The sequence below is a fragment of the Gastrolobium bilobum genome, unplaced genomic scaffold (assembly GCF_033153095.1).
Source record: "Gastrolobium bilobum isolate Gb01-03AN ecotype WA unplaced genomic scaffold, APGP_CSIRO_Gbil_v1 utg83424, whole genome shotgun sequence".
Taxonomy (NCBI): Eukaryota; Viridiplantae; Streptophyta; class Magnoliopsida; order Fabales; family Fabaceae; genus Gastrolobium; species Gastrolobium bilobum.
Genome location: NW_026897612.1, coordinates 1 through 11,099, shown reverse-complemented (window position 1 = coordinate 11,099; position 11,099 = coordinate 1). Strand labels below are relative to the sequence as shown.

General features: G+C 37.1%; 2 non-coding genes across 2 annotated transcripts; one reads left to right on the top strand and one right to left on the bottom strand.

Annotated features, from left to right (window-relative positions):
• Positions 1-6,824: 6,824 nt before the first annotated feature.
• TRNAS-GCU (transfer RNA serine (anticodon GCU)) lies at positions 6,825-6,906 on the top strand. Its single transcript has one exon. It is a non-coding gene; the product is annotated as a tRNA-Ser (tRNA).
• Positions 6,907-10,652: 3,746 nt separating this feature from the next.
• LOC133308558 (small nucleolar RNA R71) lies at positions 10,653-10,758 on the bottom strand. The gene has a single exon (XR_009751183.1). It is a non-coding gene; the product is annotated as a small nucleolar RNA R71 (small nucleolar RNA).
• Between the last annotated feature and the right edge of the window lie 341 nt (positions 10,759-11,099).

Below are 11,099 nucleotides of genomic sequence, written 5' to 3'. Positions count from 1 at the left end.
TCTGGCCGAAATCTATATCCTAAAGCCTCATAATGACTATCATGTTTTCTCTGAGAAAATCTTTTTGTCAGAGAATCGGCTAGGTTATCATCTATGGGAACATATTCCATCTTTACATCCATCCTATCTATGATTTCTCTAATCAGGTGATGTATGCGGAGCACGGGTTTTGATCTTTGATGAGACCTGGATTCCTTTGCCTGCGCAATAGAACCATTGTTGTCATAATACAACTGTATGGGCTCACTAACGCTGGGAACCACCCTAAGTTCAGTGATGAACTTCTTGATCCACACCGCCTCCTTAGGTGCTTCTGAAGCCTCTATATATTCAGCCTCTGTCGTTGAATCCGATGTAGTCTCCTGTTTGGAACTCTTCCAAGTCACTGCTCCACCATTTAAGGTGAATACGAACCCTGATTGTGATTTGCAATCATCTTTGTCACTTTGCAAGCTAGCATCAGTGAACCCTTTCACTGATAGCTCATCAACTCCACCATAAACCAGAAACATATCCTTAGTCCTTCTCAAGTACTTGCAAATTGTTTTGACTGTTGTCCAATGACCCTCTCCAGGGTCTACCTGGCACCTGCTCGTTATGCTTAAAGCATAAGAGACATCTGGTTTTGTACAGATTATGGCATACATGACAGATCCGATAGCCGAAGCGTATGATATCTCACTCATGCAATCATTCTCTTGTTGTGCCTTAGGACACATAGCCTTAGAAAGATGCACGCCATAATTGACAGGAAGAAAACCCCTTTTCGACCCTTCCATACTAAATCTCCTTAGTATTTTGGCAATGTACGTAGATTAGGATAATCACAGTAGCCTCTTAGTTCTATCTCTATAAATCTTTATACCCAGTATATAGGCTGCCTCTCCCAAATCTTTCATGGTGAAGCTTTCAGAAAACAACTCCTTAATTGTTTGAAGTGTAGGGATGTCATTCCCTATCAGCAGTATGTCATCCACATAAAGCACCAAGAAAATAACATTGCTCCCACTAACCTTCTTGTAAACACAAGACTCATCCTTGTTCTTGATGAAATCGTTACTCCTAACAACCTCATCAAAATGAATGTTCCAACTCCGTGATGCTTGCTTTAGCCCATATATTGACCTTTGAAATTTTCATACCATATACTTCTGGCCTTTGGATTCAAAACATTCTAGCTTTGTCATATACACCTCTGTCTTCAAGAACCCATTCAAGAAGGAAGTCTTGACATCCATTTGCCAAAATTTTATAATCATTATATGTTGCTATAGCTAGCATGACCATGGCAACAGGTGAGAAAGTCTCGTCATAGTTAACTCCTTGTCTTTAACGACATCCTTTCGCAACCAACCTAGTTTTATAGGTTTGAACGTTGCCATCTACATTGTCTTTTCTTAAAGACCCATTTGCATCCAATAGGAACCATACCTTCTGGATGTGGAACCAAGGTCCATATCTGGTTTTGATGCATCGAGTCTATTTCAGACCTCATGGCTTCAAGCCATTTGGAGGAGTCAACATCCTTGACTGCCTCGTCATAGTTACAAGGTTCATCATCCTCAACGGTTTGCTGATTTTGAATCACATAACCGTACCTCCCAGGTGATTGAATAACCCTAGTAGACCTACGAAGTTGTGTGTTTACTTCTCCATTGGAGAATGTCGCCTGCGGAGCATACTCAGGTTCCTTAATCTGTTCTTGTGGGCTTTGAATTTTTTCAAGTTCAATTTTACTCCCACTAGCTCCTTGAGAAAGAGGATCATTCTCTAAGAACTCAGCATTCTTGGACACAAATACTTTGTGATCATCAAGTGAGTAAAAGTAGTATCCCTTAGTACCTTTGGGATACCCCACAAATAGACATTTAGTACTCTTAGCACTAAGCTTATCTGATGTCAACGCTTTGACATATGCCAGAGATCCCCAAACCTTGAGGCAGCTCAAGTTTCGTCTCATACCAGTCCATATCTCATATGGAGTGGTCTGAACAGATTTAGAAGGTACCCTATTCAGAAGGTATGCTGCAGTGCTTAAGGCATACCCCAAAAATGATTTTGGGAGTTCTGTCTCACTCATCATGGACCTAACCGTATCCAATAAAGTTCGGTTCCTCTTTTCGGATACACCATTTTGTGTGGCGTGTAAGGCGCAGTAAGCTATGAGAGAATCTCATTCTCCTTTAGATAATCTTGAAACTCGTTGCTCAGATATTCGTCACCACGATCTGATCGTAATGTCTTAATCATCTTGCATCGTTGTTTCTCTACTTCACTCTATACTCCTTGAACTTTTCAAAGGCCTCAGATTTATGTCTCATCGAGGATACATACCCAAATCTTGACCTATCATCAGTAAAGGTAATAAAGTAGGAGTATCCACCTCGAGCCTCGACAGACATTGGACCACATACATTAGAGTGAATGAGTCCTAATAACTCACTAGCCCTTTGACTTTCAAGACTTTTGGGCTTGGTCTGAGTCATTTTCCCAGCTAGACAAGACTCACAAGGTCTATAGGATTCTAAATCCATGGAATCTAGGTATCCATTTGCATGTATCCTAGACAATCTTGTTTCATTTATGTGTCCTAGTCTACAATGCCATAGATACGAATGATTATCTATCCTAGGTCATTTAACATCACATTGAGGACTTTATATTCCATTTCTAGAACATATAAGCCATTTACCAAAGAAGCAGTGGCAAAAACAATATCATTCAAAATGATAGAAAATTCACCACTCTTAATAGTAAATATAAAACTATCTCGTTCTAAACAAGAAATAGAAATAATGTTTCTAGAAATGTTAGGAACATAAAGACAATTCTTCAAATGCAACATAGGGCCCGTACAAAACAAGGTCAACATCTTCAATAGCCAATGCAACAACTCTTACTCCATTCCCAACTCGAAGATCCACCTCGTTATTGTCAAGCTTCATCGGATTCCTTAGCACCTACAATATATTGCAGATGTTAGAACCACAACCGGTATCCAATACCAATGAAGCTGGGTTAGAACAAGAAAAATTAACCTTAATCATATAAATACCTGAGGTAGAAGAATCACCATACTTCTTTTCCATCACACCCTTGATGTAGTCAGGACAGTTCCTCTTCCAATGGTCTTTCTTGCCACAATGGAAGCACTCAACGTCAATTTTTCCCTTGCCCTTAACTTTGGCCTTACTCGTCTTCTTATTGGACTTTCCTTTGGGCTTGAGAGGATTGGGCTTCGCAAGCTCTTTCCTCTTACCCTTATCCTTGGTCTTGGAAGACCCACCAATAAGAAGTGCTTGTGTCTTATCCTTTTTGATAGACACCTTAGTAGTAGTTAACATGCTTAACAACTTAGGCAGTGTAACATTCATCGAATACGTGTTATAATTCATAATGAACCCACTGAAAGAACGAGGAAGAAATGATAGAACCAAGTTATTAATTAATTCTGCATCCATTATGAAGCCTAGACCCTCTAGCTTCTCAATGAGCGCTATCATCTTTAGGACAGTCCCTCTTCCATAGGCGTAACAAGTAAAGCAGCAACGTTATGGCCTGCAGAATAATTCTGACGTTCCGATACTAGTCCATGAAATTAGGACCGGTCAATTTGTTCGTTTAGAGAATAGTACGCACAGACAAATGATCCAACATATTAAGCTGAAAAGCATGTAAAGATTAATATTGTTATAAATTAGACCATATTATTAAAGACTTCAAATAAATGGCCTCCCACTATTTTATCTAAGTCAATGACCATTATCCTTATTGACGTAGGGCTATTCTTCTTAAGAATTTTTGTAGTGGGTTAAGAGAACAACCGTTTCCTTTAATCCCCGTCTGAGACCGCAAGATCAAATTAAGCGATGGGTTGATCATTATCAACAGTATCTCATACCTTCTCTTAACATCAGGTTGATAACTCCTTGTCAGTTAGTGGTGCATCTCATGCAATCAACTTAGCACTATTGCCCCAAGTACATAAGCTCAGCTGAGCCTGCAACCTACGCACCCGATCAAGCACAAACCACCATCCTTAGTGTCTCTACACTTCAAGCACTCATCTTACCCAACGAAACAGTGGGTCCCAACTGAGTTGTAGAGCACCACCACGTCGAAGGGATTCAATTTGTACCGACAGTGGGAGGAAATCATGCACTTAATAATTGTTCCTTTTAAGGGTTCCTTTATTTTTACAAGGGAGTCGTTGCCCTATGTCATACATCTACAACATACTATACTAGTCACTTTTGGACAAGCACAATAGAAACATACATACACGATTTTATGACATGCATACTAGTCGCTTTGACATACACGCATACATTCATAGGCATAATAAATCATATTTATTTTAGGATAGTCATGGTACTCATGCCATCTTCTCCCATCATGCTCCTTAAGTCGCAGCTTCTTCGTTGACTCCTCCGTGCCTAAAACGACACTAGCCTAATTTCTAATTACATATTAATTCAAGAAACCCCAAGTTACATATGGGGGGAGTAAGGTGAGAAAAGAAATTACACAAGAGTAAAAGAAAGACAAGGCATACAAGCCTTATTTACCAAAATTAAATAACAACGTTTAAAATTTAATTTTGGGTACCATGACCATCCCCTTCCTTTATTTGCACCTGAAAAGTTAGTAATCAAATAAGTGCAAAAATATACAAAATATGTTCTATGCTTTTACATGGACATATTGACATTTAACATATCCAAAAATTCAAAATTTTATATAAAGATCATATTTTTACTGAATAAAAAATCAAAGATTGAATCTTTATTCGATCAAAATATCAAAGATCATATCTTTAACCAACAAAATGCAAAGTTCACATTTTTTAACCGATTAAAACGTCAAAGATCAAATCTTTAATCAATGAAAACATAAAGGTCACATTTTTAACTGATTAAAATGTCAAAGATTAAATCTTTAACCAACCAAAACATAAAGGTCAAATTTTTAACCGAACAAAAGTACCCTAATTTGTCGATAGTAAAGCAACAAGCTCTGATACCAGTTGAAAGTAGCCTTTTGTAGGCCATGAATAGAAAAAAGGAAAAATTAATTTTTGTGTGTGGAAGAAGCAATCTTTGCCCACCCTCAATCATGTTCAACCCATGAATCATGCAATAGACATGTTAGGAGTTTAAAGTTGATACATTTGCCCACCCTCTACTACCGCCTTTGAACTGTTAAACCCACAATCTTCTCTCCTAATCAAGATACTCACATGAATGTTGAAAATTGACAATCACACAAAATCGACAAAACAGAAAAGAGAAAGGAAAAGAGAGATTAACACGGTGATTTATCATGGTTCATCCAATATAAGCTACTTCCAGCTTGTATGTACTGTATTCACTTCACCGCGCAGTTATTCATGAGTCTAAATCCAAATTATTAAGAAAAGAAAAAATTACAATAGATTAAAGGCCTATAAAATGGCATCATCACCCTGCGAAGTATGAGCCACACCCGACAAAGAAGAATTGCAATGATATACGAGACTTCCCTCGCTTTGGATACGCGCCACAGGTATAACAAAAATGCACCTCCTTCTATGACTGCATTTTCTGCCTTCAGGAGTGTTACCTCATTCTTGTCTTCAATAAATTCGGCCACATTTGCTACTGTTGCAAAGCCTTGGGATACAATAACGTACAACCGCTGGGCAAAAGCAAACTGCAGAAATCCGAATTTCAAGAACAGTAAACCCATTTTTTCTTCGACTTTTGTGGCCACTACTCCTCTGAAAAATACTTCCAAGATATTACTTCAACAGAAGATTGTTTCAAAGCATTATGGTTCTGGAGATTTTCATATCGCTTCCAAACCAAGTTCTAATGTAGAAGTTCTTTTTGATATAGTCCCAGCTAGCGAGAAGTACGCCCTGTGTGATTTTCCTTCCTCTGTCTTGCTGTCTAGAGGATGCTTCACAACTAGACTTCTTCCATATGAAATCAAATGTTTAACATCGCTATATGACCATCTGCCTCCTCTTTATGGGTACAAATGATCTCATGATTTTTCTCCCCTCATTTGGACCCTTGAGGACAAGGTCCATTTTCAAGGGGTTGGGAGTTGATCCGTTAATGGGATTAACGTCAGTTAGGGTTAATCACATCTGTGTATAGTTGTTGTGATGTAAAAGTTGTTATAATGTAAACAGCATGTGTTATTTTTGGAATAGTTAATTGTAAGGTAGTTGTGTGATTAATGCCAGTAAGTTAGAAAAGTACGTGTTAGTGCAAGTCTATTTGGAGAATGACGTACCAACTGAATATAAAAAGGGGAATAAGTCTTCTCTAATGATTCATCATCAGATGACTAAAGAATAGTGATAGTTTTAGCTAACGTTGTTAGCTCGCTCTATCTCTCTCTTTACATATGTATCAACCCCACATACTTTATTTTTATGACACGATAAATCTCCTATAATACGAGACTTATATTCCCTTTAATATAATATAGAAATGGATACTCTTATACTTTATTTAACATGACAATGTTACTTAGGAGAATTATAATAATACAAAAGTAAATTAATAATGATAATTTTATAACTACTTATTCGAATATATTTTTTCTTTCTTCTCTTATGATCATTGATCCAATTTTATATAATTATAATTCTTTTTTTTTTTTATAACATAATTATAATTCTTTCATATGATATAATCATGTTAAATAATCAAGATGGTCCCTTGAAGCGTGAAATTCACAAATGCCATATATTGGTTTTCATTGAAAATTGAGGAAATTAAGCAGGATGCAAAGGTCAAGAGTTTTCTGTTAGTAATCGTTTTAAAAGCGTAGTCGCTTTGGCCGAGTGGTTAAGGCGTGTGCCTGCTAAGTACATGGGGTTTCCCCGCGAGAGTTCGAATCTCTCAGGCGACGTATGAAACTTTTTATAATTGCCTTCAATACTTAAGTCATTTATTTTACTCCGTCACAGATCTGAACCTAATTTTGAATTGGTCGAATTACAAATTAGGCAAATTTAGATCGAAATAAAGACCTATCAAACACCAAAGTACCGGATACGATTTACAATGGATTTCGATTATCAAGACTTATGGTTATCGAGTAACTCATATTGTGTTACTAAGTAAAATAATAGTTATCTATATTGTAAGGTAAACAAACTTGTTAATAATACAAAGGAAAAATATACTTTTATGTTGTAGGAAAGTGTTTTTTCTCCTACACATACATCGATTTTCGTATTTTTTTATTTATTTATTACTTTTTTTATAAGTGGATGGTTCTCACACATAATTGTCTCTATGATATGAGAGAGCTTTTGTCCTGTTGTATGAGATTAATAAAGCCCTAATAGAAACTGGTTAATTTAGCTTGTATTATATTTATCAATGTTGTTCAATTCTTGTATATTTGAGCTAGCTAAGCCGATTAGAATTTTATATGCATTTTAATCTAACGTGTCCTCATATTATTTAATGAGTATACTATATTATTTATTATTAAACTTATTTAGTAATATGTTTTAGGGTAATACTTTTTTCAAATTGCATAAGAGAACAAAATTTGCCCAGGGGTGTTAACGGGACGAGCCGAGCCGAGATTTGATCTTAACGGGCCAAGTCTGTATTTAAACGTGTCCGACTGGCCTTAGCCTGTTACCTGTTACGAATATAATATTGGCCTGTGACCTGGTTTATTTATAAAAAATAAAAGCTTGTGTGAAGCCTGTTGATAAGTCCATGAAATAATACTTACAATGTATGGTTTTTAATATGAAAATGTAAAAAAAGAATACACTTTGTGTTAATAGATACCCCAAATTGAATTAAGGTGGATGATTCTGATTTAAATGCTAATGGTTTTTTTTTCTTATTTGCATTCGTCAGGCCCAATTGTGATACAGCCCAAGGAAAGAGAAAGGAAATAATAGAAAAATGAGAAAGCAAATCAGTGGCCCAAAAGAAAAGAAAAGAAAAGAAGAAGAGAGAAAGAAGTCAGAATCGTGCGTCTTCTGAAAGAGAAAGAAAAAAACCCTAGCATAGACCGTCTAAGTGAGCCTACTCCATCTCAAGCTCTCCATCACGGTTCCCTCTCTGAATCGAGCAAGTAAACCAAAAACATCCTCTGATTTTCAACCTAGATATAGAACCATCACTTTCCACCACGGTTCAGTTTTTGAATCGGACCAACTTACACAAACCCTAACACCTTGTCTCCCGAACCGAACCCTAACCCTCATACAACCCATTTCCATCGTTTGCACCCTTTCTACCTGATTGACGCACCAAACCACACAATATCGCAAACAAACCAAAACCTAGCCACTATTTTGGATTCAGAAAAAGCCAAACAAAGATCCGTTACTTAGTGGATGCTGGAGCGATTGTGAGCACACGTCAGTGTACGGTTTGAAGGAACGACAATTCCATCCGATTTGTAAGAGCAGAGGAGTGGAGCACTGTGGGGACCACTCATTTGCAGCAGCGCGTCATATTGCTGAGCTGGAGAAAAAGAGGATAGTGTGCAAAGAGCCCTATAAAAGGGATATAGGAGTGAGTCATCAGAGAGCTCTCTTCTGTTTTCTGATTTATGGTTTTTCTTAGTTTTTGTTTTCTGAACAATTTTGAGTTTCTTTTAATTTCTGTTTTGTAATGAGATTCTGGTTCATTTTGATGAACTTGATGCATGTCTTTACAGCACTGAGATTGCCGGTTGTTAGGCCAGTGCTGTAATTGTAGTTTTTAGAATTTTTATTTTGTGAATTCTGTAGTTCTGTTACTGTTTGTAAGCCTCACCCCTATGGATAGTGGCTAACTTTTTAGAGGTTGGGTTTAGGTGATACCCAAACCTCAGTGCTTGTCAAATATTTGATTTCCTGGTTTTAATGTTTATATCTCAGTTGTTTAATGTTGTTTCTAATGTTTAAAATTATCTGCATTTTGGCCAAATGTCAGATGTTTGGTTAGGATTTAGTTGTTGAGAAACAATTAATTCTGGATTCTGCATTAGACACATGAACTTAGATGAGAAATTATCTAAGGGATCTCAATTCAGAAATGAATGAGTCCTCATGTAATAGTGGACCTGAATCTCAAGAGTCCTAATCCCACTTGGCATAGAGATATGGAAGTGGGCAACTTTGGGATAAAATAATTTTTAAGAAATTAAAAATTAACAATACAGTCCTGTTAACAGAGAATCTTAGGATGAGCCTTTTGTTAATCAAATTATTTTTCAAGCATTGTGGGGAAGGAGAGCCAAAAACTCAACCCACCTTTTTAAACATCTTTATCAATTCAGATTTTCCAATTTCCTTTGTTATTTCATATTTCAATCTCTATTCCGTTTTCAAAATTTTTGTCACATTTTTCATTTAAGTTGCTCCATTCTTCATTCTTATTTTATAACTTAAGAAAGTAATTCAGAAAATTTTAAAAGAAAAGTGAACAGTAGTGTTTTAGGTCCATTCTAAATTATTTTTACTTTACAATTTTATATCTTTTATTTTCAAATAGTAACTCAATTTTAAGCAATTACAAATTTTAGTCATTTCAAAACGCCAACGATCCTTGTGGGAACGATAACTGGGACTTATAACAGCCCTATATTACTTGTTGTCGCGTATACTTGCGCGCATTACTTGCACAACTGTTAGCAAGGCAACAAGTTTTTGGCGCCTGCCGGGGATCGAGGCGTATATGATCAAGTTTCTGTGTGATTGCTATTTTTGAACTGCTTCTTTTTGCTGTTTTTAGTGTAGCTCATTTGAATTCTGTGTCAGTTTTGTTTAGTTATTAGTTCTATAGTATCTTGAATATTGGTAGTTTAAAATCTGTTCTGTTCATATTCTGTTTATTTTATGTCATTTAATTTTTCTTAGTTTCATTTTTATTTTAATTATTAGTTCCACCCTGTGTGAGGGTGAGTTATTACTGCCTTATAAAGCCGTCAGGCTGTGAACTGTCTTGGGATTTTTCTGCTTGCAGGTTCTTGTGTGTTTATTTATTGCTTGTTCTGCATAAAAGTTGGTTAGTAATTTAGGTGTTTTAGCTAAGCCAGGTTTACCTGTTTTAGTTAAAAGGGGTGCATGAGTGCAACTCCACACCCGTTCATATATTCAATTGACCCGGAACCTGAAAGGACATTTAGAGTTAGGAGAAGAGCCCAGATAGCACATAGGCAAATTCCACTTCTAGAAATTGAAGAAATGGAGGATTTAGGAAGTGTAAATGGGAATGATGGGGTAGGAGGACCTGCAAGGATAAGGGAACCACCTGTTATAAATGATAATGATAGGTCCATGATGGACTTCATCATACCTGTGTTGGATGAGTTAGATCCAAGCATAGCCCAACCTGTGAATGGAGTGCCCTTCAAATTAGAACCGGTGATGTTCACCATGCTTCAAAACATGGGGCAGTTTCATGGGTTGTTGATGGAAGACCCACACAAGCATCTTAGAAATTTCATAGAAGTGGCCAACACTTTTAGGAATCCTAACATCTCGGATGATGTGTTAAGATTGAAGCTCTTCCCTCATTCACTGGCTGACAAAGCCAAAGAATGGTTGAACTCCCTTCCATCCAACTCTATAACCAATTGGCACACCCTTGCTGAGAAATTCATTATGAAATTTTTCCCCTCTAATAAGATAGTGCAAACTAGAGGTGATATTGCTAACTTCATGCAGAGGGATGGAGAGACACTAGTGGATGTGTGGGAGAGGTACAAGAACCTTCTTAAGCAATGCCCAAATCATGGTTTGCCCTCTTGGGCAGTGTTACAAACCCTGTACAATGGCCTAAATACTCAAAACAGGGCCTTGGCAGATTCTGCTGCTAATGGCATGTTTATGACTATGTCCTTTAACCAAGCCCATGAGTTGTTAGAACAAATGACTCAAAATTATGCCCAATGGCCTGAAGAGAGAAATCAGCCAAGGAGAGTGGCTGGTTTACATGAGATAGACCCTGTAACAGCTCTTTCAGCCAAGTTTGATGCACTGTCTAATTTAGTGAGAACCCAAGGACAAACCATTGAGGCAAGATTATCTCAATCCCAAGTTCCTGCACCTCAAATACCTGTGACCCAACCTCAAGTTAATG